This window comes from Aulostomus chinensis, chromosome 10 (assembly GCF_037954235.1).
Source record: "Aulostomus chinensis isolate RoL2024-O1b breed Wild chromosome 10, RoL_Achi_v1.0, whole genome shotgun sequence".
In the NCBI taxonomy this organism is placed as follows: Eukaryota; Metazoa; Chordata; class Actinopteri; order Syngnathiformes; family Aulostomidae; genus Aulostomus; species Aulostomus chinensis.
Window position 1 is genome coordinate 17,730,689 of NC_141329.1, and position 16,030 is coordinate 17,746,718.

The 16,030-nt window shown below is 40.4% G+C and overlaps 1 protein-coding gene across 2 annotated transcripts in view; it reads right to left on the minus strand.

The window, feature by feature from the left end:
* The window catches only part of rsrc1 (arginine/serine-rich coiled-coil 1), a 119,342-nt gene that overhangs the window by 43,806 nt on the left and 59,506 nt on the right, over positions 1-16,030 (minus strand). The gene's annotated exons all lie outside the window — the stretch shown is intronic.

Genomic DNA, 16,030 nt, shown 5'->3' on the forward strand with positions numbered 1-16,030 from the left:
TAGGGTACCAAGCAGGAACCCACACTTACCCATGCCCGTTTTTTGACCATGCTCAGTTTCAGTCCAGCTATAGTTGTATATTGCTGAAAAATCTGGAACTGTAAGGTAAGGAAGCGGTATGCCCACTACAGCAGGCTGTAAATCAGACTTTATGCTAGTTGATCTTATGCGCCACATTAAAAGAGGTTGAAATTCACTTAAATTATTGAAGACTTAATTTCAAAGACGAATAGAAAAGTTAACAACGTCACAGGACTCTACCTTTCTCCTCTGTCCAGACATATGTTGTTTTGCTCCTAACACTTGCCATGATGACACCTCCTTGACAGTGTGCCACTCAACTTCCAGGTTGAATATTGCAGTGGGACATATAGAGCAGAACTCATAGGTCACTTTGGGGCTGATGAGGGGTATGCATGCCTCACAAAATAGATTCCCTATCATGCAAAAAGACTGACTTAGTACGACTTAACTTGTACAAACATGTACTAACACATACGTGTGTTAAAAGTCTAGTTTTAGCTGGACCAATAATGAATAATTTTTTCCGAACGTTATGTGAATGTAATGCCAAAGTGTATTTCCACAGACAACAATAAACTCACATCTGTGTGCATTCATGGGGGGACCTGAATTGCAACAGCACTAATTCAGTCCCATTTAAATCTCTCTCCTGTCCGTAATAATAAGTTATAGCAGAATATGGCATAAGTGTGCTACATGCTGACCAAAATGTAAATGTACACTTTTCATGCTCCTGAAAACACTGGTGGTCTGATGCAGTGGTACATAACACAACCCTAAGTCGGTGAAACAAATCTGTTGAGGAAGACAGTGTGCAAATCTGATTCAAGTTCAGCTTCCTTACTCTGATTTTTGGAAACTTAATTGGATCAACATGAGTATCCCTGGCTGTTGAGACCTTTTTGGTCAATATTAAGGACTGGCCCACTTGTCGAGCCTGAGCATGTCCACTAGATAGATAAAACATGTCCACAGATCAAAACGGTTTTTGTGAGCATGAATAGAGATGATGGTGATTGCTGCCTGGATTAGCTTTGGCTTTAGCCATTGGGTCTGAAAGGACATGAATCAAGAGAGAAAGACATTAGGCTATGGCAACGAGGATAATGTTTGAGACAGAAAGATATACTGTCACCATCAGCAAATACAGGCCCAGACATCTTTCTTTTAAGCGAGCACATAGTTATTCAAACTGCACAGACACTCACACAAATGTACATGTAGTGAACATGTGTCGTGCAGATGGAGCAGCTATGAAAAAGGCTGTGTTTTTTGTATATGAGAGAGAGTGAATAACGGAAACATTAGGAGACAAGAAATACCTGAGGAGTGCAAATATACGAGCTAGAAGAAAGAAGGGAAATTAAATGAACATTAATTCACCCACAAGCAATTCCGTCGAGAGATGAAAGAGGAACAATGTAATTTCTGATATTTATTTCTCCTTTAACACACAGCTGGAGTTCATGTCAGACAGACGGGGCCCTGGTTTGAGGGAGTCACAGGCTCCATATTGACCGGTTAACTAATGAGGCAGAAATATGCAGGACTGAGCCAACGGAGGATTAATTAACTGTTTATTTCTCTTCGCTCCTCTGTTGGTCCAATAAGTTTGGACTAAAGAATGAGAGTGTTGGGTGTGGCATCTTCATCAAATCAACAATTACAGATGGGTGTAAATGTTTATGTGATTATACGTGTGTGACCTAGTGTAAACAATGTAGCAGAGCCATGAATTTAAATGAGTGTTGCTGAGTATCTCTGTCATCGCCCCCATTTGAACCAAGATGAGAACTGTTGGAATTATCTACAAATGTGGCCAACAAGTGCATTGCTGAGGCAGCAAGAGGTTACCATGAGAAGTCAAGAGGAGATGTAGACATGTATAGACAGGATAAGAGAGAGGTTGACAGTGGAAGTGGATGAATGATGGAAGAAGACATGATTTCCAAGAAAGTCTAACTATGATTAGCATGAAGAATAAGACATGTATTGGGAAAAAGTGTGACATCACAGCCAACCAATACATTGGTAGATACATTTTACTGGTTTATATTGGACTTGCAAATCATATTAGCCATTGAAAGAAAAATGTATGATCTTTTTTATTCTAATATGAAGACACGGCTATTCAACAATAAAATGTTACGTTACTGTAGCTCTGTGTACATGTTAATGTACGTACATACTGTTTTTCTCCATGTAAGTTTAGCTATCCTACCAAATTCCATCAAAATCCCCTTTTCCAGTTGTACTGATAACAGACGCCCCTCCACTGGTGATCACACCAGACAAGTTTTGAAAACCAATTACTTTTGATATTTTTAGTATATTTTGTGACAGTAGTGTAGTTCTGACTGAGGTTTCTTTTCTGTTATCTATAGGGGATCTTTTCTGGTATACACACAAACCTTATATATAGGGGATCTTTTCTGGTATACACACAAACCTTATCAGGACCCCTAGTCCTCATGGGGATCCAAAACCAGTCCTAATATGGCAAAATGTAATTTCTAAGATTTTGGGTTTGTGTGTGTGTGTGTGTGTGTGTGTGTGTGTGTGTGTGTGTCAGTGTTGTTTTCGTCACGCTGGACGAAAACGAAAATGACGACGTCAGACCCCTTTTTTCCATGACAAAAGTGAGACTAAGACGAACGTCACCATAGCCCTGTAAAGACTAAAATGTGACGAAATTGTATACATTTTCGTCTGACGAGAACGAGACGAGACTAAATTGTGAGTGGGTGGACGATCAAAGTTTCAAAACATGCGTTTTTTTCCGCCAAGTATAACATGCTTGCAATGTCAATCAAGAGCTCAAACATCAGAATGGAGCCAGCTGTAGCTGTTGGTCCTAATGGCCACGCCCCCATCATCAGTACACACGCACTAAAAGCCGAGAGCGAGAGCGCGCGCACACACACATGCACACACAGAGACCAGTCTGGGCCTGTCTGCAGCGGACGAGACACACACGCAGCAGCAGCGGTGTCGGATGGTCGTGAAAAGAGGGATGATTAAAGCATAGTTTTAGTCTATGTTAGGCCTGCCCTGTGATGCTTTTTTTTTTTTTTTTTGTATTAAGCCTAAAGTTTGGTGGTGGTGGTGGTGGTTCCACCTCCCCCGTGGTGCAGAGACCACTTCCTAGTGCTACATGCTAAAGCTAGAATGAATGGGGCTGCCAGGGGCCCTGCTAATGTTGGCTGGTTTAAACCAGCCCTTCTATTAATTTAGCATGTTATGAATAAAACCCCTGTCCATTTGTGGATGGGTGGTAAATGAAATGCTTTGACCCTTGTTTGTGGGACTGGGGAACAGTAGTCTTCACACTTGCTGCTGTTCCCTATCTAACACACCTGGATGCTTTAACCAATAACAGCAGCTAAAGCCAATATGGAGGACATGAGGTCATTCATATGGAAGTCAAGTGTGCTTTTATTTTAGTTTAATCCTATTTTATTGTGATACAATACTCATATTGTGTGCCAGTGTTGTCTGCATCTGCAACAAAATAATAAAAGTGAAAGATAGAGAAAGAAAGAGAGGGGAAAAAAACTCACCTTTGAAGGTAGATCAATTTCAATGTGCTTCATTCTAATACCTGTATTGGCCTATTAACTACATACACATATATCTTTTATTTATAGGTATCTTTGATATTTGACTAAAAAACTTTGGTTTTTCGTCGACTAAAACTAGACTAAAACTATCAAGGATAGAAATGACTAAAATGTGACTAAAACTAAGAAGCATTTAGTCCAAAAGACTAAGACTAAAACAAAATCTAAAATGCCTACCAAAAACAACACTGGTGCGTGTGTGTGTGTGTGTGTGTGTGTGCGCGCGCGTGCGTGTGAGTGAGTGAGTCTGTGAGAGAGAGGGAGAGAGAGAGTTTGGAAAGGATAACAATGCAATCTGTACAAAATTAGGAGTCCATTAGAAGTTTGAAACAACTCATGACTTCCATCTGTTCTTAAGGCCTGGAACATGAGATTGGAGATGACAGGTTATTCCTGTGTCTCTGTATTGGGAGGAAAAATGAACAACACTAATCTAATTCACACTAACATTCACTTTGGATTGTTGCTGATGTGGCATCTACAGAAGAACAGAGCAAAGACTCTTCAAGTATGACGCAACATTGCAAAGTCTGAATCCAGACAATGCGGATAGTAACTTTTATAATTTTTCTTCCCGGCAACTGAGTAGTCACAAAAAACATATTGTCAAAAACATCATGAATATGCAGTATATACTGCCTCGTACCTTTTAAGGAGGTTATTCAATTGCCAGTGTGTTTACAACTTTACAGACAGATAAAAACAGCTTTGTATTTAATTTCTAATTAAAATAAATGTATGAATGTAAACTGAAACAAAAACACAGTTACATTCTCTTGTACACCAAAATATGTCACCTAATCAAGTCATTTATCATTTTCACATGTGTTCCACCCCAAAAAAAACTCAACACAAAGCCAACAAAACATGATTATGATCTTACATTTTACTTCTGGAAAACATTTGGTAAAGACAGGAACATGTTAACTCTTGCATCTGATTTCTGTTTAGTGAGTATTTTCATATTAAGCAGAAGATTTGTGGGTTCTATCAATAATAATATAATGGGAGCAGCATGACTGTGTTGAAGTGTCCTTGAGCAAGATGCTGAACTCCTAATTGCTCCTGATGAGCAGGTTGGCACTTTGCCAAGTCTATTTAAAGTTTTATTGATCTTGAAGTATGCTAATACAATATCTAATATCGGCTAAAACCTAAAAATGTGTCAAAATACAATTCTAAATGAAGCATTATGATGCTGCAGAGATATCCCAGCCTGCACAAAGTAGTAACACCCCAAAAACACCCCAAATTTATAATGTCAATATGTTTTTCAATCACAATGTGCATAATGACGCAACCATGATACTACCTCCAAATACTGTGATTCATATCATGGTTGTAATAATCACAATTTGATGTTTTTGCTACAGTTGTTCAAGTAGTGAGCAGGAGGTAGATGAACAGAAATCTTGGCAAGATAAAACACATCTTTAGTTTGGACATGAACATTAAATACAGTGATTACTCCTACAACTGGTGTGATCCAGACCCGTTACTTTATCAGCTTATCATAAACTCCAACTGTGTAATAACCTGCACACATCAATATCTTAACCCCTACCTGCAAACTGGCCCCATCTAAGAGCCACCACCACTTTCAATCCCCTAGGGGAAAGCAAACGCTCCCTGTTGAGGCATTTCACACAGATTTGTTGCCAATTTGTTACTTTCCAGTGGAAAAGTAAATGCAATAATGAGGGGGAGAAATTCATTAAACATGTGTATGAAATACTTTTCAAGTGCGAGAGGAAGATTCATGGGGATGTTCATATGGTGCATAATCATGCCTCCGTCTGCTCATCTTGCGACAGCATAAAACATTTAATCTGGGATGAACACTTTCTGTCTCTCTTTGGACCGTCTACCTCTAAACACCCTCCACCCACCCATACCCCCCCCCCTTCCTCAGAGCCGCCACCCTCCATCTTCTGTTCTCTCCCTCTCTCCCTCCATCTCTCTCTGTTACTGCCAGAAACCACAATCATAAAATTATTAAAATGCTGTTTGGCTGCCATTAATCAGTGGTGGTGATAAATCCTCATGTGGGAAGTGACAGAGCATTAGTCACACACCTCTTGGCCTCAACAGACAGAGAGTAATGAGCCACGAGCCGGACCGGGTCAATCATAAACTCATCAAATGCGTCATTTAATTTCTTCATTTAGACAAACACAATTTGTTTATGGGAAAGATATCAGGTGTTGTGGAATGAGAAACGGTGCTGAAACGTTGGTACATTAATCAGAGCTTGATTACACACGACTCTGCGGTTGTTTATCCTAATTTCATTCATTTCCATCAACAAAGCAAACACAGACGAACACAGCCATTAGTGATGGTTGGGGATGGCACAATTACAGCCTCGTATTAAATAAAGTGATGATGAATGGTCCAATACAAACTAAAACAAAGGGTTTTTTATTACTTCAATTCCAGCCAGCCCTCGCTTTCCTGTCTGTGTCCATGGAGCCTCGCTGGTGTGAACACAGGAAGCTGGGTTAACTTACCATTAGAGAAGGCCACAGTGACGAGAGAAGAAGAAAAACTTTGAGAAAAGAATTGACTTCTTTGAAATGAAATTTAATTAGACAGCCTCATGGGCTAGTTACATTCCTAACTGACATCAGTGGCTGAGCTTGTTAAAAAAAAAAAAAAAAGCAAGATGTGTGACAGCTACAGGCATATATTCGATATACCTTCATGAGCAAATACACATTATATAAAACTAATCACTGCACCACCACTCCCTCCACACATACACACACACACACACACACACGCACGCACACACACACACACACACACACACACACACACACACACACACACACACACACACACACACACACACCACAGAGTCAGATTTAGATGGGAAAAAATGACAGCTAAGTCATTTTTTAAAAATCGGTTCTGAGCATGAAGGCTTCAAGAAGTGTTTTGCAGTTTGTTGACTCAGTCCAGCAGGCAGGCTGCAGAACTGCACGGGGCGTCCGCCTTTTTCTCCGCACCACAGACTGCCAGCCATAAGGGTGTGGTACACTGCCAAAACAGATCTGCAAAATTAACTGCATTTAATTGAATAACACAATTGTCAGCTGTTAAAGACCACAACTGTTGCCTCCGATAGTTTATAAACCACAACAGAGGTCAAGTAGGTGAGACGATTTGATCTGTATGGACTTTTACTTCAGGCAAGGAGCAGTGCAATTTGTTGCTCTGTTTGACTGTCACCGGGACCAGACAAAAAAATGCCAAACTAGATTTCACAGAGCTTTGGCGAGGGCATGGGCACTATAACAGTACGTTTTGAGGCAGATCAAGGGACAGAGACAGCATTTCTTGCCACTTATTTAAATACTGAGCGAAAAGACATTTTGCCGTAAATGTTACATGAAAATTTTTTTTTTTAAAATGTCTCTATTTCTAAATGTTTGGTATATAAATACAAACACATGATATCAGTTAAGGCCTTAGTAGAGGTTTGAGCTTTCTGAGTGCACTTCTGGTTCTTTTCTATTTTATACTATTGTTTTTGTACAACAAACTCTATTGACCAGCGCAAATAATAATGCAGTTATGTTCACCACTTACATCAACATGACTGCCATGGCGACAGAACATAAGATGAGATCACTGATAGTTATTAAAGAGAGCGTCCCAAACTTTTACAGTCAAATCAATCATTGTAGACTCTTTGAAAATCATGTCAGGCCTGCTTGAAATTTGAGTGCACTTGTATTCTTATCTTTGAGGTATAACAGCCTAGAAAGTCCAAAGGACACATATGCTACATTTGTTATTAAGGATTGGCATTATTTGGGATCATTCTGATTATTTTTTTCCCCATCATAGTCATGTCATTCTGCAAGGGAATACCTATATATATTGTACTGTCTATTGAGAGAACTAAAAGGAATTATTGCCTCTTTGGTAACTACAAATAAATTAGCATGTATGCCACAATAAAAAAAAAAAAAAAAGTTTGCTTTGTGAAGAAAACGTTAAATAATATATGAATTTTTACATAGTTTCGTAGTACACCAGTAGTGCCGGATCTGACCTGCTCAGGAGGGTTTGCACAAGGATGTTCTCTTCTTGTCAGGTGGGGACTGGAATCAAACTACCAACCCTTCAATAATCATATGAGTTACAGCCCTATCAAACCTATATCTGCCACTATTTAATCAAAGGATCCTTAATTTTTTTTCGCATGAAGAACCTCAATCAATCACACATACTGTATCATGCTCACAACATTCATCTAGTTTGTCTGCATTTACATTTCAGCTCATCAGCTGAGGCATGCATCACTTACACCAGGGGATAGAGAGTGTTTAGTACTAAAATTAGCGAATGCCAGACAAACAAAACCGGAATCAATTTTGGCAAAGATGTGTCAGTGATTCAGAAAGATTTCATATGTTGACTGAGTAGCATTAAACTTGCCTTGGAGTTGCTGCTGTCCTTTTAAGTACTAGAACCAATCAATTCATTCACCAAAAGAGCCAAGGCCAAGCAAGCAGTAACCCATCCTGATCCATCTATAACAGGAACACTAAACATCCATCCATCCCTTTTCTGAACCTGCTTATTTGTACTCAGGGTCACAAGTGGGAAAGGAGCTTCTCCCAGCATGCATTGGGAAAGGCAGAAAAAAATACTGGACAAGTTGCAAGTCCACCAGCAAAAAGAAACACATTCACACTGATGAGGAATTTTCAGTTGCTAGAGCACAGAGAGGCACATACACAACTGCCAGAGAAAAAAATCACAATGAAAAACTCTGAACTTGTTTTTAAGGTGAATGTGATCATTTTTTTGGGCATAATTGTGCATACCTAGCATTAATGTGAAGAATCGTGTGTCAGAGGGTAAACATCATCTCAGATTATGGAGGCAGGAACACATAGGTCCACACTTTTCCGAGGCCCATTTGTGTAGCAAATCAGACATTACAAACATTTACAGACAAATATAATTAAGAGATGGTCAAATCCCCCAAAAAAACATGATGTCACAAGACAGCTGGTTATAAGATCCACATCTCTACTCTTCCTCTTCTTTTAAAAGGTGCACTGGCAAAATCTATTCCAGTAAAGTCTTCTACATAGCGAGAATTCAATCATTCTGTTGTTAGCATTAGAAACTGTCTTTATTCCTTTTCTTCTCATCTCTCTCAGTTTGCATTCTTTGCATTCAGCCTCCCTCTCCACCCCCTCACAAAAAGCCCTGAGCGGCTGCCAGCGGTCCATGGTAATTAAATTACTTAGCAAAGTTTACTTAACAGTAAGTGGTTAGCAAAATTTAAGGTGATTGCAAATTTGCTTTCATTCCACTTCAATGGCTGGCCTGTTTAAGGCTCGTCTGCAAATAATTAGCACATGCATTTGCATCAAAATCGTTTATACCATATGTTGCAAAATTATGGAAAGCAGCAAATTAAAAATATTCTCTTTCTGTTATGGAAATGTCTACACGTTGAGAGGAGAAACAGAAACAGAGAAGGAGAGACAAGGAAGGAGGGAGGAGGGAAAAATATCACCATGTGTCTCCAAACACTGACAAGAAGAAGACAAAAAAAAAGGAGGGAGGAGGGCGCAAAAAAAATGATTCAGTTTGGATTTGAACGTACTCATAATGGTCTTTTTCAAGAGCTCACCAGATGCTGTTTGAAAGCTGCCCACAGAAGAAAAACAAAGCCTTCTCAATCTCTTGCTCTCCCCATCTCTTTCTCACAAACACACAGATGCAAAATCAGAGAATTTCCTTTCAGTGGTTGACATTCTCTCTTTAGTACAGTATATTGTTTCCTAAAACAAGCCAAGCAAAGTTGTGCACCAATTTCATGAGTATTTCTTTTACACCCAAGAACCTCAATCTCAAAACATATTATTGATACCAACCACAAGATGCAAACACATGAGATCCAGCTGCAAAATGAAAATGGGATATTTACTAACTTGTCCTTTATTTTTAATTAAGATGTTCTAGGGCTGTTTGGTCTAAGAAAAAAAAAAAAAAGTAAAAATGCATCAATACCATTGAGTGACCAGATAGCAAAATAGATGCTTTTTGACTTTCTGCTCTGCCACAGACATTTTTATGTTAATTTTCAATGTGGTCCCTGTGACATGTCCTGAAGCTAAAACACTGAAAGATGCTAGGTGGGCGGGTGGGTGGCTGAGTTAGTTGTAGTGGGGTATTGCAAGCTGTCTCCAAAGAAAAAAACAGGGTGTAGTAGGATCTCTGTTTATTATGCCCATAAAACAAACCAAAAATCAATTGTACATAAACCTTTGATAAACGCAGTCTTTAGGTCACACAGTCCTTCCTGCCACTGACAGACACCTTTGAACTGGAAGGCTGCTTTGGTATTTGAAATAAATAAAATCTACTTGTAGGACCACAGAGATCCATTTCAAACACATCCTGCCTTAAACTCATTCGCACCTTTAAAGCAACCTCTTTTGAGAAGGTCAGCGTAACAGCTTGAGGCATAAGCTCTCGCTATGAGGTATGGCTCTCTAACTGAGCTCGACAAAACCCTTCCATCCATCCATCCTTCCACCCCTCTCATCTGGAGGTCAGTCGGCCTGCCACCAGTGTCAATTTGCTGTGAGCAGCAGGGGCTGTTTGATAAAAGCTTATTCAGGTATTTGGGTCCTGTGTAACAGGATGCCTCTCTCTCTCTCTCTCTCTCTCTCTCTCTCTCCTCTCCTTTCTCTCTCTCTCTCTCTCTCTCTCCCTTCTCTCTCTCTCTCTCTCTCCTCTCCCTTCTCTCTCTCTCTCTCTCTCTGACATAATTACGACTGTTGACTGGAACAGTGAGGTAATGGCACATAAATCCAGCTGATCAATGGTTACAGAGACTAAATTACAGGACACCACTGTGCCATTATTTTTCCCAAAGGACAACAGGAGACACAAGAGGCGAAGGGGATTTCTGTTATTGTGCAATTGTGTCTTTAACACAAATACAGAAGAAGAAAGTTTTTCATGAAGTTAAATGAAAAATTCCAATCAAATAAAACAAATTGTAAAGGAAAACCACACTGATCACAAACTGCCGCTACAGTTCAGCTGACCTGAAAATAACTGTTGATTTGTTCAGATGAGGCTTTCAAAACTGCTGCAGGGTAAACATGAGCGAACAGCCTCTACAGAGCAGGCTGTTTTAATCAGTCAAAGATGTTAGTCTTGATTAACTGTTTTAGTCTCCTGATCATGTGGATCAATGATCCACATGAAGACAACTCAGAGTTAAAAAAAACAAAGCAGTGTAGTAAGGGAAACACAATCCTTGAGGCTCAAAACAAAATCATTACAAAAATGTCATTATCTTGTTAACCATTTTTTGCATCAAACGTTCAGTAAAAACAGCCATTAAGAAACAAGCACTCTAATTTCAGTGTTGTGCTGTTGTCTTTGCTGCAAAGAGAACAGGTTGCTCAGTATTATTACACTGTGCTTCCCTAGTGTGTGTTTTTTTAGCGGGTGGAAAATCCCCTTTGAGATGAAGGGCAGTACTGGCTGGTGTTGGTAGCAGTCACTTCACTCATGTCATACAAAAAGAGGTGTTGTGACCAGAATGAGACTGTCATTATCAAAACAATCCTGTGCTGCATTCCAACGTTGACTGATATATGTCAGGGAGAAGACAATTAAGGTGGAAGGGATGTAAACCAAAAAAAGGAGTCTTTGAGAGAAAATAAAATTAAAAAATAAAAAGAGATTTAGGACATAAAATAATAGAGACAGAGGTCTTCTCTCAGTCAAAGAAACATTGGTACCTCTTATCCTGGCAGCACAAAGGGTGGTAGCCCCCTAAAAGTGGCACATTAGCCCTTTAGTTCCAGAGGGGGTAAGGTGACACCCTCCATGTATGTGGTCTGTTCACCACACATCTGTCAGGGCCTGGGGGGAGGGGGCGATCTGGGGCTGAGGCAGTGGGAGCGACCGCATGAATTGGAAGCACAAGGGAGAGCAAGGGAAGAAGCAGGAGCTCTTGAAGAAAGGGTGTGTGAGTCTTCAGGAGACCCCTGCTGTGAGTGAGAGGCCTAATACCCCGTATTTACTGTGGAGGAATTAGTCCTGTAGCATGATGCTGAAAAGCTCAGCTGGTCGCAGTCCCCCTTTTTGCAACTTTAAGTGCGTCCCTAAATTATAGAGTACATCTCTATAGACAACAGCACTATGCACAAAGTTGCTAAAAAGTCAAATGAAGTGAAAAGGATGAAACACACATCTTGCATTCCAAATTGGAGTGAAGTGGAGTAATACTGGGTTTCGTGGGATACATGTCACATAACTGAAAAATCAACTTGTTCGCCTCTAGCTTAAGGAATCGTTTATTTTCCCCTGATGTTTACTCCTCCATCTTGGAAAAAAATTCAGCAATCAATACATACCTGTTTTCATTTGAACACTGCAGTTATGATTTATCAATATCCCACTTATTTCAAAGTCAAAGGGGTTTAGTACCATTATTAAGAATGATCAAATTGGACTTGAGTCATCAATGCCATCAGCCTCCAGCTAGAATATTCAAAAAAAGTTTCTTTATGTTCCTTACAGTTGAAAAATACAGTGATGGCTACATTTACTGAGGCAGCTTACATACACAGGTGTGCTATGTCCTTAGAGGTTGGAAATCCTTTCAAAAATAAGGACAAATTTTAATATCTTTACCTTAATGAATAATTTCTGTATGGATAGCACCACTTGGAAATTTCTTAGGAATAAAAAAAAGGTACAAACTTGCAAAATGCATCTACCATGACAATTTCTTTTGAAGGTAATTTTAGAAATATATGAAAATCTACAGCTTTAGTTATAGTTATTAAAGTCTTACGAATAGGTGTTAAATTAAGAAACGCACTCAAAGAACTTTAGACAGGTGTCAAAAGAAGACAAACCATAGAGGAAGTTAATTCAGACCAGTGAGTCCCTGCCAAGTTCAAGCCTCTGATGAGAGCTTAAGGATTGTTTGTTTTGCTGCTGTCAAAGGTTCAAATAAAGAGAAGATGGAGGTTTTGATGACCCCTGGCCTGCAGGTCCATGGTGGGTGTTCTGCAAACACTCCCTATTGACGTGTGGATAAGGAGAGGCCCGCTGCCTTGCACAGAGCTCATGCTCGTTTGAGTAGAAATGGACACCGCTCTGAAAAAAGAGCCAAGAAGTGAGCAAGAGGCTGACAAGAACAAGAACAAGAACAAGAGTATAATACATCTGTAAGGGTGTCCTCGTTGCTGTGTGTGTGTATTGCATGTGCAAGTATGCATTGTAAGTATTTTCCAGGGTGAGTGCATTTGTTTTTAAGTGTAACTGTTTTATTTGTAAAGAAGTTAGAGTGGGCCAAGAGCTGTTCTGAAAAGTCTTGCAGGGTTACATGTATTAATGATTAATGTCAAGTCTGTATAGAAACACACTTCACTTTACACCCACTTCACACTCATGTCTATGAAGGATTTTGTGCCCGCGTTTGCTCGGCATTAGGGCGCATTCAAGCTTCCAGCAGACGTGCACGCCAGTGTTTGTCTCTCTCGTACATCACCGCGCTGACAACGTCGTCATTAAAGTACATCTACATCAACGGGTCATATCGTGGGAAACCTGAGACAACGTGGGCTGCCTTTTTCACACGGCAGGTGAGCCGAGCAGAGCCGCTGAACACCCGGGTTGCTTGGAGGGTTGGCAGAAGTGGGACGAAATGCCGAGGCGACCCTTTCAGAGTGCCCAAACACCAGATGAAGAATGTCCGAGAACATCTCCATTCACAAAAAAAAAATCAATCTGTGAGCCCTAAAAAGTGGCATAGGGAGGACTGAGCAGGGAACCACATGACAGACATGAAAGAGAATGTTTTTCCCAAAAAACAGAAAACTACAGTGATGATGAGCTTTGAAATTAAAATATTTGAATTAACTGATTAACACATTATTTTCATTTTGCACATTTCACTCTTGTATTTAAAGCAATGTACATTACAGTTTTAGATTATTTGTTGCTTACAATTGTTAAAAGTATCTTTTAATTGACTACATTTGTAAGTGAGTTATTATTGGAAACATGGGGTGTAATGTGTGCATTGGTTTGGGTGTGTGCACGCACACATGTGTTTGATATGTAGGCCAAGCAGGAAGTGACCCATAAACATATCCATCCAGCTCTTTCATTGGGGGCCAGTGTTGCCCTCCTCCTCTCACCTCCTCCTCATAATCCACACACACACACACACACACGCACACACACACATACGCGCACACAGCCTCTCTCAAAGCCCCCAGCGAGCGCTAAGCAGGCCAGCAGGCCAGCCGAGGGGGCTCATTACAGGTCCACAGAGCCCCCCAACACAAAGGCCTTAACGCTTTAGCCATGGGATGATCTGCTCTCTACTGACTAGAGAGAGTCCATAGATGGACAAAAGGAGAGAGAGAGGGAGGGAGAGAGGGAGGGAGAGAGGGAGGGGACGGGAGAGAAAGAGATGGAAGAGACCAGAGAAGAGGAGAGCCGAGCCGCGGGCTTTAAGGATGTCAGGAGACCCCGAGAGAGAAAGCCTGGCGGGCGCTTAGAGAGGAATGGAGTGAAGGAGGAGGCGGCTTAAGCTCCACGGCTACGTCAAGACATTAACATTCACACAATCTCCCAACATCTGCTGCTTCCTTCTCACCCTCCATCCCTCCCTTTTTCCATCCATATCTCCCTCTGTCCACTACCAACACTGGAACAAAGACAGTAGAGTGACAGGACAGAGAGGGAAACACATATGAAACAAAATGGGAGGGAAATGAAATGAAAAAAAAATCTCATATTTGTTACTACAAAATGGACATGAGTGGCAAGGACAACATATACCTAAAAGGGTAGTAAACTCAAGGGCGAAAAAAATCATATATCAGTCAAAATATAAAATGCACCGTTGTCAATGCCTATGGGTCATTATGAGCAATACGATCACAGGCACCTGAAGCCCTAGTCCAGCATGCTCAAGCCCTGGAGTGAATCTTTAACGGAGTCATAAACCTGCACTTTTGGAGGCCTCTAGGAAAGAGAGGTAAACCAGAGACATGTCCAGTGCATTAAAGCCTTTTTGCTAGTCCTGCATTTGGCCCTGGGCCTGTGTCTGCACCAGTCTGGCCTGCTGCACTCAAAGCCACATGCTCAATTTTATGATGCCTCACCACCATTAGTGCAACCCTGCCTGGAGATTGCAGGGAGAGTGTGGGGTCTTATACGCAAGTAGAAATTTAATCTACGGAGGTAATACTTTCACTCACATTGAAAAATAATTGTCTGATTTATACATGCAGAGTTGTATTCATTTATGTAATTTTTAAAAAAAATTTGTGACAGAACTTAAACACAAACGCACAAGAAACTAAAAGTTAGGTCCTAGAACTCACAGCAGGGAGCAGCAATGTTGCTCTGTAAGGCTAAACAAGTCTGTATGTGAGGTAAGTGTGTGGCTGCTGGGTGCTTTATAGATGATGTATAGATGCCTGGTTCTTTCATATATTTCCTGTGGTGAAATTAGAGCCCTGTTGTGAAGTGCTAGGCGGTGCATGTGTGCGGGTGCATGACTGTAAACATGAAGACATCTTTCTCCACAGTCAATCTCTGCCTGTCACATCTGGCTCGCAACTCTACCCCTCGAATACACACTGGAATATATACACCACGTGCATGGTGACATCTATGACTTATGTAGGGGAAGGAGTGTTTGAAATTAAGCTGCAGTAAATATGGGCCCAGGAGCACTCAAAGTGGAGAACTGGAGAGGGTGTGTATGCATCTCTCTCTCTCTGTGATTGTGTGTGCAGGTGGTGTGTGTATATACCCCTCCCATAGAGTTCCAGAGACTTGTAGAATCTATGCCAAGGTGCATAGAAGGTCTTTGGGTGGCACAAAACTTTACTAAGAAACTTCATATTGGTTTTTCCTTTTATTTGTAAACCATCTAAATATATTTACACAAAAATTACCCTTAAGGATAATATACATGTAGATGTTTCTGAAGTGGATACAGTCTAATGACGTTCATGAAGAGGCATTTATACTGCAAAATATCATGAAACTTATCATGATATCATATTGATACATTGGCACAAAATATTGATGTATTGGTTTTAGAAAACAGCTGGTGCCATAAACCTTCACAATTTTTTTCTCTTTTGAGCTTCTCTACACTTTGTCATATATTGTTTGATCTCACTTTTGAAATTCTGTGAATCTGGCACCAAAATGCTGTGATTAAATACAGAATTGCCAATTCTTTTTTCATTTTTGGGGTATTTTTCTACTTCAGTTACACAGATATTGTGATGTATCATGGGTGTATTATCTTGCAATGTATTACTGTAAAATCACTGTAGCGTGTTACTGTT